Below are 16,774 nucleotides of genomic sequence, written 5' to 3'. Positions count from 1 at the left end.
AAACAAACAAAAAAAATGGAGCCTTGAATCCATTAAAGCCCAAGTCAAACATGCAGAGGAAGAAATAAAAATTGCAAGACAAACATCTTAAATTTACAGCCCTAAGTGAGTTTCCACCTTTTGCTTTACCCTTTCAAGTAAACTATTTGCTTATCAGTTCTAGGAATGCACATTCAACTGCTGGAGTATCCATCTATTTAGTCTTGGTCTCCAAAACTAGATCCATGGCTGTAAACATCTTATAGGAGGTAACCAATGTAGTTTGGAAGAAGTGGCTCAGTCAAGAGAATTTACAAAATTTTGAGTTCTATGTCTGTTCATATGCTACTGCTGGAAAAGATCCAGACACATTCCCAACATGTCATTGTGACTTCAATCTCTTTTTTCCCCACCCAACTCTACTTCCACATTACACTCATACTTCCATTCAGTGTCATTTGCCATGAACTAGGACAGTGAGCTTGATGGAGATTTCTCTCATGACCAGCTGCAGTAAACCTGGTCAGTGCTGCGTATTTCCAAAGGATTCTAAAACTATTTGGCACAAAAATGTCCTCATCATCTCCAACATTCCAAGACTGGATCTCATCCTTCATCATCCTCGGATGACTTTCACCCCCTTCTTTTTCTTTGTTTGTTTATTAATACTTAAAATTAAGTATTAATAATTAATACTTAAAATTAAGACATTTTAAGGTTATTCCTTTAATGAGATTTTAATACAACTACTTTTCTCCTTTCCTTTTTCTCATTCGAAACTCTTCCCCATACTCCTTCATTTTTAAATTAGATGCCTCCTTCTTCATTATTTGTTATATATAACCATGTCTTTTTCCCTATTCTCTTTCCTCCCTGGGACCCCTCCAGTGGCACCCTTCCCCAGCTCTCTTTAAACTCATGGTCTCCTTTTCTTTGTTATGCTACATAAGCCTATATAAATGCATAAAATATTAATACAATTTTTCCAATACACTTACTGTTACTTATATGGATATGAATTCAGGGATGACTAATTGTTATTGGATAACCAATTAGGAGGTTCATCCTGCATGTGCGCATGTGCCTGTGTACACATACATGCTACCTAATTTGGGTCAATAAAATGCGATTCATTTAAACCTTTTAAAACAAATTTAATGCTATTTCCCCACCTCCCTTCTTCTTTTTCTGTAGTTGTTCTTCCTCCCCATCCCCACTTCCCCCTACCCTCCTTTATGTAACCTGTATCCTGCTATTCATTCTCTTTCTAGCTCCCTCCCTCCTGTGGAAACTGTTTATTTCCTCTTCTTTCTACTTTCTGACATGACTCCACGTTATCTACTCACATCTGGAGATGTGGAGCTAGAAACCACAGATGAGAGAAAACATGAGGTCGTTCTAATCTAAATGTAGTACCACCTCGACTCACCAACTTCTATTTATTCTGAATTAATATTGTGTTAAATATTAAATCTCCGTTTTAGAAATCCTTTTAACCTTTCTGTGTTCTTCTGTGTTTTCTTGATTGGTTTTTGTTTTGGTCTGCTAGTCTCAAGTTTTTGTTTTTCTTAGATAAATAACTCAAGGACAACATGAGTCATGATAATGTGCAAACTGAATTACACCTGCTTGCTGTAGCTTTTATGAATTGTTCATTATAGTTTCATTCCACATTTGATTTAACTTTTAAATTCCAAGTTTTTGGTTAATGGCAAATCCCATACAATCCCTCTTCTCAACACTGGGACCCCATCTGACTTCCACGTGTGCAGGCCCTGTGAATGGTGCCACGCTGTGGGTTCATAAGAGTGTCAGTCCTGCGGTGTCTGGAACATACTATTTTCCAAGTGAGATCCAGCACCCTTCCCCCAGTCTTTCTACTTCATTGCCTAATTTTTAAGTGTCTTTATATACATATATATATAGAGAGAGTCATATACATATGTACATAGAAACATATTTCTAAATGCATAAATTCAATGTGTTAAGGCTACATACCGCTACTTGTATATTTATTTTCAGGAATTACTATTTGGTATTGGATAACCAATTGGAACCTCTCAGCATTTCTTAATTAGCAGTAGACCTTTGTGTAAAGTTGAGGTTCTTGAGCTTTACCCTGTCTTCTTTGGCATTCCTATTGTTATCTTGTTTGGCTCATGTTTGAGCAGGCAGAGTGAATCTTGATAGGTGCAACTCCTGATATTACAAGGAGATACAATCTCAAAGCAAACTCCCCAATCCCTTGGTTCCTACAATTTTTCTACCACCTCTTCTGCAATAATATTTGATTCTTGGGTACTGAAGCTATTTTGTAGATTTATCTGTTTTGATGTTCCTTGAAAGTACATTTTACTATTTTTTTCTGATTTTACTTTAACTCTTCTTCACCTATAGATACAGATTCAAGCATATCATTTTCCTGGAATAAATTGACCTTTAAATTTTTCTTTTATTAAACAATTACTAATGTACACATAGAATTTGTGTAAACATAATCTTTGCCCATATGTATCAAATGTTAAAAATAAGATAAGAGTATATATTATCCCCATAAACATTTCACTAGATTTTTCTAAATTGGTTTTTAACACAGGATTTATCTGTCTTTTCCTGTTTTTCATTCCTTAGGAAAGTAAATCGTACATACATATATTATTTTACTCTTAATTTTTTAAGACAAATTTTTGAAGAATGGTACACTTGGGATTCAATAAAATCAAAGCATTAACTATATTCTCACCCATGGTCATCAAATTTTGCCAACTGTACTACTAACATTCCTGTGGCATTAAAAATGGTTGATTCTATATTTTCATAGTTTATCTATAATAGAGTTTTATCCATGATAGGCCTAGTATATGGCTCAGTGGGTTGCTGTTTATAGTGAGTTCAAATTTTTGAACCAAAGCAACAACCAAACCAAAGGAAAAATACTGATGAATAAGTAAATTTATCTGTAAGTTTAAATCAAATAAATATAAAAGAGGTTAATTTTTACTTATGATTTCTAAATGATTGGTGTAACTACAGACATTTCATAGCATATATATATATATATATATATATATATATATATATATATATAAACTTTGTATATAATGTACATGTAAAGCAGAGAGACAATAACCTAGGTTTATTTATGTTTTCTACTGATGGACCACTAAGTTATCAACAAAGGGATAACACCTGAAATACTGCTTAATGTATTGAAAGCATTTCCACTATCAGCTTTCATAAAATGACTTCTTCCATTTATTTAATTTAATAATAAAAGCAAAAGCCTTCTTTGGAATAACACAAAATATTCTTTTCCCTCCTAGTCAGAACTCACTACCAAATAAAAGAATAAAACTAAAAACCAAACACAATTTCTTCTTATTTGTTTAATTTTGTCATTCCAGGACTATCAGAACTTTGTTATTAATGAATTTTAATATCTTAACAGGTTTTGTGCCAAAAGTTTTGAAAATTATTTTACTTGAATTTATTTTAACTTATACTAAAGTTTTATCAGTTATGGAACATCGTGTGATGTTTCATGTCTTGTAAGTGACTTGGGGACTTTCTCTCGCAGTGAAACCTGCCTTTCCACTGATGAAGGTAGCATAATCCATTAGTACACAAAGAATCAAAGAGTAACTAAATCTTAATAAACAATTTATAACTTTAAAATATATTTACTAGAAAATGGTGTCTAAATGTAATGCTCTATTGTTTTATTCACTTGTTTTTATTCTATCTATCTAACTTTCTTTCTCTTGGGATATGGCCTCAGACATATTCATGACAGGAAAACCTTTCCTGTCAGAAACAACTAGGCAGGCTTTCTTATTTCAAGCAAAGCAAAATTCCAAAATGAATACAGTAAAAGTTCTCTGATTAATCTACTGTGACCTGAGAGCTCCAAGTTGTTGCAATTGTGTTTGACTGTTCAGTTGCACATGTGGGAGTTTTGTTAGTTAATAGAACACTCTATAGAAAAGATCATTTTATAATAGCCATAAAGTGAATCAGAAAGTTGACATGTAATGAACTTATCTTACCAACATATTCGTGCTCTACTGTACCACATGGCATGCTATTCTGTTTTTCTTTGTAAGACTCAAATGAAGAAAGAAAGAAAAGAAAACCTAACAACTAAAACCTTATCTTTAATTCTCTCAACATATAAGGTCTTCATCTCACACAGAGATTGCATTGTCTGTCAATGTATGCTACAGATTTCACAGTGCATTTGACGTGTATGGCACATAAGTTTCTCCTCTTCTGTTTTAATTCAGTTAGATAACTAAGCTAGTTGAGACTTTCTTCCTGCAGTAATATGTCTCAATATATTAGAAATATTCATATCAATTATTACATGAATGATGAGTTTAAGCTAACATCCCATGGAATGCAATAAAAACTTACATAGGTACAGGAAAGATAAGCTAAACAAAAACAAATTCACATATATTTAGTTGTGACAATTATTAAAACATTTATTTAAACTTACAGACATGACAATGTAGAATATGAACAAATGGGTATCATATGGCAATTTGCCAAATTAAATACTATTTTTTCATGAATTTATCTCTAATGCTTAGTACTATAATTATGGACTCTACAGGTGCCTGGTGATATGTGGTCATTCTAAATTAAGGCTTCTCCTGAAGTATATTTCCAGGGCCGAAAATACCAAAAATCATCCTAGAAGAGGAAATTATGGCCTTTGGGTGCTAATTACTTTTATCATAATTAAATTCTGCCAAGATTGCAAAAATTATTATTGCACAGAAATGTTTTTTATATTTTTATCTCAAAACATACCAAAGATGGTATGTTTAAATATGCCAAGCTTCAGTAATGCCATTGTACATATAATTGTAAACACTAATGTCATTCTGTTAAAAATCGAGACATGTGTATTTTAGAGAACAAAGTTAACATATCCTATGTCCTACATTTGTGAGGCAACAATATACAATCTCACTTAAGAAAATATTATTAGAAGAAAACAGAAAAAAAAAAGAAAATTAAGTCTAAAGCCTACCTATAAATCCTGGCATTTCAAGTAACTGGTAAATATATTTTGCATATTCAAATTAAATCTGTTTAATACATTCCAAATTTTGTTTTAAAATAAGTGTAAGGGAGCTTTTGAGTTAATCTAGAATGTTTTCTTTTGCAAATAGATGTCAGTGACAATTTGTTGCAAATAGACTGTTAATAGACTATTACGACAGAGAGCACATATTGTGAAAAAAAATGATGTTTGATATTGTGCACTAAGTCCAACATAATGAAAATATTATTGCTGAATTAGGGGTAATGGGCCTTTATTTTTCAAAATCACAAAATTATAGATATTAAATAAATAAATATTAAAATATTGTAGTGTAAATGTTCAACTTTAGAGTTTGGTGTCAACATTTTCAAATTCATAGGTCATATGTATAATAAGAGACAATACCCAATAGACTAGCTCATTTAGCTTGTCCTTGAACTCCCCCAACATGATGCATGTTTATATATCAACTTTTTTGCCCAGCAAGTGTCTTTTACTTTACATAATAGAAAAAATTTATAGGAAGATGAATAGATTGGTTCTAGGTTTCTGAGACTGCCCCCAACGTAATATCAGAGGACTAAAAATGGTAGTATTATATTAAACATTGGACCATAAAGCAACACACATCTTTAGAGATTGAAGAAGGGGAAAAAAGATACTGGAAGAAAACTTAGAAGACAAAAGAATGTCAAACTGTTTACAATGACTCATAACTTTGAAAAATCTTTCGCTGCAGAACCCACTAATTCAAGAAAGATTCTGCACTTACTTACAGAAGGGCCATCCTTTACTTAAAATCATCATTAGTTGTTCTTATTATTTTTAAAGTTTCCTTTAAGAAGTTTAGTGTGAAGTTAAAATAAACAATTTAAATTTTCTCAAACATGTTAGCCTAAATAAGACAATGTGAGAAAAAAATATGGTATATCATCAGTTTTGTTTGGTTGACTCATGTTGTTTGTATGTGTACTGGGTCAGGTACTTTTCATCTTTTATCTTTGTAAAGTAACACTGTGTGGATCCTCTAGAAATATAACATTCTTTGACTATTTTCAGATGACAACTCTATTTTTGTTTCATCTAATTAGCTTTGTTTTATTTCCATTCTATTAAAATGATTTTTAGAAAAATGTTCACAGTTGACCAATGGGATAGTTTGCCAATGTTAAGGACTATGTGCTAGAGCAGAGTACATTTCTTGGTGTGGACTTATACAGTAGAATAAAACTTTTGTGCGTGACTCCCATCAATTTCATCAACTCTGACTACTGTATATACATGATATTTTAAGTAAAATCTTAATATAAATTGAGAACATAGAACTATAGAAGGTATAAAGTTCTCCCAAAAGTTAATGAAGTCTAAGAGATCTGAGAAAATGAAGCTTCTCTCCTGACAAATTTAAACTAGGTTAGTTATGTGTTTGTGTGTATATGTGTGTGTATGTGTATATGTATATGCCCACATGTGTGCACAAATATATGTTGAGGTGTGCTCTATGTATATAAGGTTGATTTTGTATATCTTTTTTTGATAGTTTGCCACCTCAATCTGAAGTTCACCTCTTTGTCTAGTTCAGTGACTATCCTGTCCACCAGGATCTATGTATCTCTGTTTCCCCTAGTGCTGTAGTGACAGGTGCATGGCAACTCACATGGATTTAAAATGGTTGTTGAAGAACTGAACTCAGATCTTTATGAGACATATTAACCACTTACTGAACAATCTAGTTTTACTATTAAATATCTTACATGTTCTATTCTGGTTATGTGCATGGTAAGATTTTGAGATAGGAAGGACAAATGCATAAAATTATATTTTATACAGTGCTGGTTACATGTTGAGTGATCAATGCTCAGTAGTTTTACTTTTAATTACCACGAGGAATGTTTAACAACAGATTGACTCTCAAAGAATACAACAATTTTTAGATAATTCCTGGTTTTATTTGGCAACTTGATTAGTTTCTATTTTATGTGTTTCCTGAGCATTGACAGAGCACTTATTATGAGACAACCACTATATCTCATGCACTATAGACAAAATCATGATTAAGATGTGGTGACTACCTTCAAGGACCATCAAGGGGATTTGAAAAGTTCTAAAAACCCTGCATGAAATTGATTGCTTTGGCGATGAAAATGCAGACAAGCCAGCTGCCTAGAATCTCCAAGAGTCACCTGCAGCTGAATGAAGACAACTAGTAATTTATCTTGAGTTCACAAATAGTACCTAAATATCCAATAGCATCATCCTTTTTTTCTGTTACTTAAGCATTATAGTTAAAGCCTCCTCATTATACATGATTCTAATACAACACCAACCCTCCCCCACACAAAGACAGACATAGAAAAGAGAGAGAAAGAGCACTTATATCTTGAATTAGAAACACTACTCCAAACCCTAATCCATAGCACTGAAACTACCTGACACAGAAGGTTCAAGATTTCAAGTCCCATCTAAGGTGTATGATAAGACCATGTCCCCTCAAAGTGGAAGATTATAAACAGGTCAACAGAGAGAGAGAGAGAGAGAGAGAGAGAGAGAGAGAGAGAGAGAGAGAGAGAGAGAAAGAGAGGGGGAGGGGGAGGGGGAGGGGGAGAGGGAGGGGAGGGGGAGGGGGAGGGGGAGAGGGAGAGAGAGAGAGGATAAATGGATGGAAGCATGGGTACATACATTAATGATAGATGGAAATATATACATGTATAGATATATGAGAGTTAAAAATATATGATAGAGAGATAGATGATAGATAGATAGATAGATAGATAGATAGATAGATAGATAGATAGATAGAGGGATGGTTAGTAAATAGGCTACATAGGTATACAGATGGTGGATAGACTCCAAGGACCTTCATAGAAAGGAAAAAAATACACGTTCAATTGGTGTATTAGTTTCTTTTGCCATCATCAAATATTCCGGATTGTAGGGGGACTTGTAACTATCAGTAAAGATGAGCTGCTTTCCCCCTGAGCCTCTATATGTTTGTAGCTGTTCACATTTCCTGCTATCAGTCAGTTTTCAATATTATTAATTAATTTTTCTCTTTTTATACTTGCTTGTGGAACAAGTTTTTTTTTTTTTTTTTTTTTTTTTTTTTTTGAGTGGAATGTAATCTTCTCGATAGTAAAATACATTTTATTTCTTTCTACTACTTACTTCTCCTGTCAGTAATCTCATTTAATGAGATTGGCATTATTTGTCATATGGTCACTGAAAATAAGAGAAAGTACATTTTTATACAACCAGGAAGATAATAAAGAAAAGAGGCAGCACGAGAACTGATGATAAATATGGGGGTTAAGTGCAGTCTCTCAATCAGAAAATTCACTATAGCAATAGCTTGAGACCTTGGCATTTTTATTTTCTGATTAACATCTCACATGAAAAAAAATTGCATTCAGAATCTTACATAGAGAGCAGATAGGCTAGAAACTTATGAGACGACACTGAAACACAAACAAAAATCATACTACTTCTGAAGCCCAAGACAGAGCCCAGACTCTTCTCCAATCTTTGGAAATAAAAGTCTTTAGAGTTCCTATCCTTCTCATTAAGAACTATGTTTCTGAGTCCTATATGTAGCCTTGGTTACAGCTTGAAAACTGATATGAGTAGTCCTTGGTAAAAGAACCACAGATGTTCAGTGTGTGATATATTTCCATTTTACCCTAGTGGCCTTTATAAAAAGGGCTTGAAGATCAGCTTATAACAAGTCAACTAATGACATGATATAGAGAGGCCCCTGGTTCAGTGGCTGTTATTACAGCTGTGTCTCATTACATATTAGATGCTCAGAACATACTTGCATTGCGAATGGCATTTATCTTTTGAATTTCAAACATTCCTACCATAAATAAAGATTTTATGCTTTTCAAAAATGTTTCACAGTTTAGTCTAGGGAATACTGAAAGGTCACTTTGACTTAATGACACTCTCCATTCAAGGGCTCCTGGAGCTAAGATGTGCACTTTCTGAGCACTCACCCCCACAGACCTGTGTTACTCTTTCCTCTGCCTATTTCCTACTATTCCCTTAGCCTGGGGAAGAGATAATAACTTGAATTTCACAAAAACATCAACGTGAGAACCAGCCTGTGAACATAGCTTAATAATGTCCTCTTTTTGACAACTTTCTAATAGGAGTGATCTAAATCTAACATAAATGATAACGGCACAGCTGTGGGAAGATTAACTTGTGATATGTATTTTTGTTTCAAAACTTAAAAACGGAACTGTTTTTTTAAAACTATTTTAAGTGAGAGTCTGACAATACCTCCTCCAAATTTCTAGCTTTCAGGAAGAGAACCTAGCATTTCATCATTTAACAAATGAAACTTTAGGGGAGCTGAGTGAGGTGTTTTCACCGTTAGCTGGTGAGCACAGTCTGCCATTTGAAAATGAAAAGCAAGAGTGTGATCCCCCTTTTGTTTTTCAATTAGAAGTGCCTGCTAGCTATCTGGCATATGCTTATATATCTTCCAAGATGAAACTATCTCCTATCTTACAGAATGAAACATTGAAGGAAGAAAATTCATTTCATATGTCTTTGATTCTGGAAGAAACCCTGCCATGTTCCCTTTGTTCTCCAAATATTTGTTGACTTAGATAGAAGATTAGCCTGGGAGTTATTTCTGCATTAACAACTGCTTCTCTGGGAATGAGCTCTGCCCCACCTTTATGCTGAGGAAGCAGCTGCCCTGGCCAGCTCCTGCAGTTGGTGCCAGGCAGCTGTGTTTCTTGTCTGTATTTCTTTATGGACCCTCTTATACTGACTGTAGTCACCTGCACCACCTGATTTGATTTGATTTTTTTCCCATTACAAACACTACAGGCAGAACCTCTTGTATGACTGCCACAATGAGCAACACAGAGAGGAGATGGAACACAAATGCCCTCAAATGCATGCCTGTGAATGTGTGTGAGGGAAAGTGTTGGGAGGTGAGACAAGGAAGAAGGTGCTTACCACATGTGATGGAGTGTTTGTGAAAAATCCCAGATCATGTCTCACCTGGGAAGAGAGGCCAGAAATGCTGGACTCCTGAGTCCTTGTCCTGCAAAGAAGAGAAACCAGCCCCATCAACAGAACCAAACATAGATCTAAAGGTCAAAGATTCACATTCCTATACATTTAAGAGGGAATGAGCTCATAGATCAGAGTTATATTTACTCAAACTAAGATATTTAGTCTGGACTATATTTTATTCATTAGTTTTATCCTAAATTATACTAATGGCATTCACACTAACACAAAAATGATAATATTTGAAAGGTAGATGGCAATGGCATTCAAGAAAAGATCCCTTGAAAACACAACTCACACTTTGTAAAATGACAGAGATATCTTTATTTCACATATAGCTTTAGTTTTGTGAGTTGTTTTGCAAAGCACTTTTTGAGTTACATTAGTATGTATTAAACCCTCTAGAGACACAGTGTGTGTTAGAATGTGCGTCTAAGAAAGCAGACATATAGATACAGTGCATTAGAGAAAAGACAGGATAGAGAGAAAATTTAATAAATTGGCACATGTTTTGGTTCTGAAAAACTCGAAGTCCACTGTGTGGGCTGGAAAGCTGGAAACCTGTTTGACTGAACACTGCCATATTAAAGTTGGCAGGTTAAATTTAGAATTTTGATTTCTGATGTACCTAATATTTTTCTTCCCTCGGATTCCAGCCAACTAGACAAGGCCCAACAATGCTATTATGTATGCTATGCTTTGCCTCAAATCTCTTATTTTAGATTCTTACTTCATTTGGAAAACACATTTACCTTGACAGTAGTACTAGTATGTGAGCAATTATCAAGGCTCCCTGGTTAACAAACTTGCTATATGACATTATTTTTGTTCCCCATGTCAGTGATCTCATATTTTATCTCTTTGTTATATGAATTGCTACTCCAGATGTTTAAGAATGTTAGAAAAGGGGAAAACAGACAGTAGTCTTTGAATTGTAGACACCAGTCATATAGACATGCTGGAATTCCCTTCTTGTGGCTCTTGGTGTTTCTTTAGGACACTTTCCCTGAATTTTTCTTGGGAGGTATTAGCTGGCCAACCTTAAAAAATTTTCTTATAATTTCTTATCCAAAACTATGAGGAATTTACAGAGCTCATCTGGATGATCTCTTTCACATACCAATCTCTTTTAAATTAAATCCATATCTATAGTAGTGAGAAACTCTATCAAATGGTGAGAACACTACACTATAGCATGTATCCTGAGAAACATCACTGTATGAACAAGGTCAGTTATTAGAGGTCCCCTTCTTTTCACACAGGTCTGCTGATAATATCACAGGAGCAATGCCAGACATGCTAGGTTATCCTTCTGAACACAATATTTTCCTGTGGTCCAGAGACGTGCTTATGCCCAGTAAATCACTATGCCACTAGGATGCAAGTGCTTGTCAATCATCAGCGAGTAGCAATAATGATGGAGGCCCTCAGCTTAGAAAATTTTAGATTTGAAGTTCCTAAAATAACTCTTAAGAGTCTCTCAGCATTCCAGTATGTACTGATTTTTCAACCAATAATACAAATTAAGAGAGAGTTTTTGAAACTATTTGGGAGAGCCCCTAAAACACCACAGATCAATCTGGTCAGAAAGCTTTTGGGATGTTCTCAGGAAAAAGATTTCTTTTCCTATCATAAGATGTAGACAGTAATGATGTTTATATGCCACACTCATTCCACATTGAACTTCAGTCCACTGCTTGGCCAGAGTTCATGTACATTGAGTTTCTGGAATAGAAAAATGGTTAAAATACAGATTTATGTAAACTAATATTATCTTCGTATCAAGGATACAACAATTATTTTTCTGTGATTTATACAAACTAAAATATTTTCTTTTATTACCAATATTTTCTGGATCTATTTATTTCTATATGGATTTTAGGATTCATTTATGTATGGCTTCTTCCCAAAGTCATCATAAAGTAAAAAGAAGGTTGTAAATTATTAGAATATAGAGTTTACACAACTAACTGATACTCAGATATGTTTCCTTCTACATTTTGATTAATCTTTGTGGCTTCTTAAACATTTCTGTGAAATTCTGTTCATGCTGTGTTGAGGGTGGGAGAGGTCATATACTTGCCTATACAGATACTTGGCATTGAAAAAGAATTGAAAAACATACTCAGAAGTGAGGTGACATGGCTCATGCCTATAATTCCAGCATTTTGTAAGTCAGTTAAGAAGGCTTAGAACTCAGGATGTCTAAGACAAGAAAGAACAGTAACTTATTGCATTTCCCATTACTATTTTAAATCAAGTTTTGTTGCCTTTGAGCTAGAAAGAGATAATTATCAGGGTCTATTTCTGTGAGTTTAACCATTAGTCTTGTTAGACTTGAGCTGTTTGAAGGTCTCATTATTGGTTCCACTTTAACTTTACAATTGCTTAAAAAACAGCTGGTATGACATTCTCACTGACTGAGAGGCCAGCTCTGGTTTAGTGATAATCCAGCCATGGAGGCCAGCACTTGAAAATGAGTTCCAATCAGCCAGGGGATTTTCCATTATACTGTTTGAAAGCTGTTGCCTTGAGAAACCTTCCACCTCCCTATCCATCAGGTTATTACCCACCACTGGCTGCTCAATTTCTCCCAGAGGAAGCTGACACACTGTCACTGAAGTCCAGAAGGTACCTTGGGAGATCACTACTTAGGTGTTTTTTTTAATCCTCCTTCCTTCTACAGGGCATCCTTATCATCACTATTATAACTGTCTATCTTAGTCCCTGTAAACACTGAGCGCTCTTATATGCCACACACTGTGTTATGTAGGTTGGGTGAATATGGTAATAATTAGTACACAGCTGTTAGCCTAGAGAACTTTATGAAGCAAAATATATTAACTAAATTTAGTTCATGCAAAGAAAATGAAGCACAATGATGAAATGTGAGGCTGGAGATGTGGCTCGTTTGGGAGAATGCTGGCTGATTGTATATGAATCTACGTTACTCCATTCCACATGTAAAAATACAAAATAGATGAACACATTGGTGTATGCATTTATTCCTTAAAAGAGTAAGAGATCAGTCATCCTAAACTCTAATTTATACAGTGAGTTTGAGATGTAAGAAACTTGGTGATGATGATGATGAGAAGGAGAAGAAGGAGAGGGAAGAGGAGGAGAAGGAGGAAGAGGAGAAGGAAGAAGTGGAGGAAGAGGAGGAAGAGGAGAAGGAGAAAGAGGAAATGGAGGAAGTGGAGGAAGAGGAGGAAGAGGAGGAGGAGGAAGAGGAGGAGGAGGAAGAGGAGGAGGAAGAGGAGGAAGAGAAGGAGGAAGAGAAGGAGGAAGAGGAGGAAGAGGAGGAGGAGGAAGAGAAGGAGGAAGAGGAAATGGAGGAAGTGGAGGAAGAGGAGGAGGAAGAGGAGGAAGAGGAGGAAGAGAAGGAGGAAGAGGAGGAGGAAGATGAGGAAGAGGAGGAGGAAGAAGAGAAGGAGGAAGAGGAGGAGAAGGAAGAGGAGGAGGAGGAAAAGAAAAAGGAAGAGGTGAAGGAGGAGAAGGAGGAGGACGAGAAGGAGGAGGAGGAGGAGGAGGAGGAGGAGGAGGAGGAGGAGGAGGAGGAAGAGACAATAGTGGTAGTGATTTCTAGTCTATAAAGACTTTTTAGAGTCCTCGACATGGGCAATGAAAATTGGCTCATGAATATAATTGTCACAAAGCAGAACAGAAATATTAAAGACTAGAAAAATAAACAAAAATATTGAAAATATTATTTTTCTTTCAGCAATTTAGCTCCCAGCCATTTAGTTCAGTAATACCATCAAAAGTACAGAGTGGGTAATGTCCACTGGAAAATAAATAAAGGTCTTCAGGATTTCGGGGATATGAAGAGTTATGCTTGCAAATAAATATTCACTTCTATTTGTACATATAAATATATTAATTTTAAATTTTATTCATTTATATATTCTCATACATGTTATATCCTGACTACAATTTTTCTTCCCTTCTCTTCTCCTAATTAGTTGCATTTCTTAACAACTCTCTCTTAAATTTATATATACTCTATTTATCATATATATTCTCTTTGTCTAATATTTATATACAACAATATATATGCATATGATGTATATGTATATATATTGGTGTGGTGGCATTTCCTGATTAAAACCACAGACTGATTGTGCTATTCCATTGCTCTTTAGTGTTTAGTTCTCTGCCACATTATCTTTCATAGGCACTTATTTAATTGGGCTTATTGAGTTTTGGGTGACTATAATACAGAATTGCTTTTGTTACTAATCCAACTCTGTATCCTCAATACTAACAAACATAAAGGAATGAGAAATGAGCTAAAGCCAGTGTCGTCTGCTGCTTTCCTCTTCACAGGGGTCTGTTACCTGCAGAGTCAGTCATGCAGTTTATTTATCTAGTCAGAGAGGCGCAAAGATTTTTCTGTGGTTTGTAGCTATAATGCTGGGTTTGTTATGAATGGTTAGGACAAAGGAGACAAGGGGGAATGTTGATGCTTGATGCAGTAGAGAGAAAGATGATCTGGCTTGTGATTTAGAAAAATAAATGAATCTGAAAGAAAGATAGGCTTGTTGACAAACTGATAGTAACCCATTTGAGAGCTAGTAGTCTGAACCACACCAGGGAGAGGAGATAGCTGAACTACCAGACATTAACAGAAGGCAGTGTGGCATAAATTAGCCAGGTTTGAATTAAAAGCCAAGGAAGAGTAGCCGCCCATTCAGATATAAAAGTTTTTGGTTGTAAGCCTAGCCTTTAAAGGTGGAGTCATCTCTCCAGCCCAGAAGCCAGGGTTGGAGGAAGAGCTTTAGATATCATTGGTAATGCCTTCGCCATTATACCTAATATTTGAGAACAACAAACCCTACTTGACCACTCACTTCAGCCTGTGTGTTCCTGCTGTTTTGAATAATTCAATGCTTTGCATGGTCTCTACCTGAGTTACAACCTGTTACAGACTTGAACTTCTGTTAAGTTGAAAGCAAGAGTCTTTGACTACAAAAGTACATTAATAAATAAGTCAAAACAAGAATGGAAAAGGTCTAAATACTCATTGGTATTGTTTTAAGAGAAAGTCTTACTTTCAGCTTCCAGGGGTTAATTTTGTTTTAATTAGATAATCAGATATGGTTGATTTATATTAGGTTTAAACTGTGGAGCACTCATGTTTAATGTAATTTAGTTTTAAGGTATTTTTTACTTAGTAACCAGTACTTTTGATAATGTGGTGGCAACAAACCAGCAACTATTTAGAAGTGTCACAAGACTTCATTCTTGAGTACTAGGGAACTCATTCAGATCCCACTCAAAGCATCTGCACATATTAAAAGATAAACCAAGGAACTGTAGAGGAATGGTCTGCAGTTATTTAACTCAGTCTGATTTGCAGTGATCTTTAGCTCTGCAAAATCTGGCAAAACTATGTAAAGTCATTGCTTTTGGCAAATGGTCTTACCCAGTTATTAATGAATGATTATAGATTTAAAATTTTTTAAACTAAATAATTTGTGCTGCACAAAAATGGCTTAGTTGCTCCTGTTCACTGGGTATAATTTCCCAATGCATTGATGAGAAGGGACAGAAATCTAAACTAAGTTTTCAGATGGAAGTTGTATTTACTGTGATAAAGAGGATACAGATGCCATCAGAGCTTTGCGAATCAGCTGCAGTGTTTTCACTGATAAACAACATATAGCAGGTGTGCTTCATTACAAATATATGTATCTGCCAAGGTGGAGCCACTTTAAAGAGTGAGTTTTGTCTTGTATCTAAAATGAATACAATCATATGTTTAAACTGCAAGATTTTTACTTGCTAGAGAATCTGTTTTAATATAGTGGTTTGCCCTCTGATTATTTATAGGTTTTATAAATTTTAGAATCAATTTCTCTTTAAGGTGGCTCAGATTTTTCAACTCTTGTGCACATAAAATTGAGTTGAAGTTCATTGTGCCTTTTTTCTTTACCCAAATTTTGAGTTAAAGCTTCATATGGTAACTGCATCCTATTCAAACACTTGTATACATTTTAAAACTGTGTAGTGTTCACCAAAAGTAGGAGTAACAAAGTCAGAATGAATTAAGGTCACAAACTTTGGTGAAACCCTTAAAGTCAAAATCTTCTTGATATTGTGAATTGTTACCTTCCAGTCTACTTTCTTCTGGACTCTCCCTACTTAACTGACAGTTACCTTTTACAATTTGCACACATTGAGATTAAAATTGGGCCTCTACAAAACAACAACAACAACAAAAACAAAAAAGAAAACAAAACAAAAAAAGATATAGAAGTTTCTTAAAGAGTGGAACTTAGGGAGCGATGGTGTCAGCGCTCAAGATCATAGATAGGGGACATTTTAAATGTGATGCAGATCAGATATAGAACAGTTATTCCTCTAGAGAATTGTACAAAATTATCAAGTGATGAAAAATGTCTGATTATGAATGGAATGGGGATCCTTAAATATTTATTTTATATTTGCAAGTCATAAGATTTAAAGAGAAAGGGAGTGATCAGAGTCAAAGATAGATATTTGATTTTAAGTTTTTAGTGAAAAAAAATATTTTCATATTCTTTCTGGTCCCATACTCTGCCTAACTCCTCCCTCCCCAATTAAGCAGCAAACTTTATGTTTTTTTCTGGTGAAGAATGAAACATTCCTAGGAGACAGACTCACAGCAACTCCTTGTTCTTCTCCCTCCTCCTCCGTCCTATCCCACAATGATTCCTGAGCCTCAGTAAG

At 34.9% G+C, this 16,774-nt stretch overlaps 1 protein-coding gene across 3 annotated transcripts in view; it reads left to right on the top strand.

The window, feature by feature from the left end:
* Epha3 (EPH receptor A3) overlaps positions 1-16,774 on the top strand; it is a 297,859-nt gene that overhangs the window by 197,905 nt on the left and 83,180 nt on the right. The gene's annotated exons all lie outside the window — the stretch shown is intronic.

This window comes from Arvicanthis niloticus, chromosome 12 (genome assembly GCF_011762505.2).
Source record: "Arvicanthis niloticus isolate mArvNil1 chromosome 12, mArvNil1.pat.X, whole genome shotgun sequence".
In the NCBI taxonomy this organism is placed as follows: Eukaryota; Metazoa; Chordata; class Mammalia; order Rodentia; family Muridae; genus Arvicanthis; species Arvicanthis niloticus.
The sequence above is the reverse complement of the archived record's forward strand: the minus strand, read 5'-3'. Positions and strand labels throughout refer to the sequence as shown.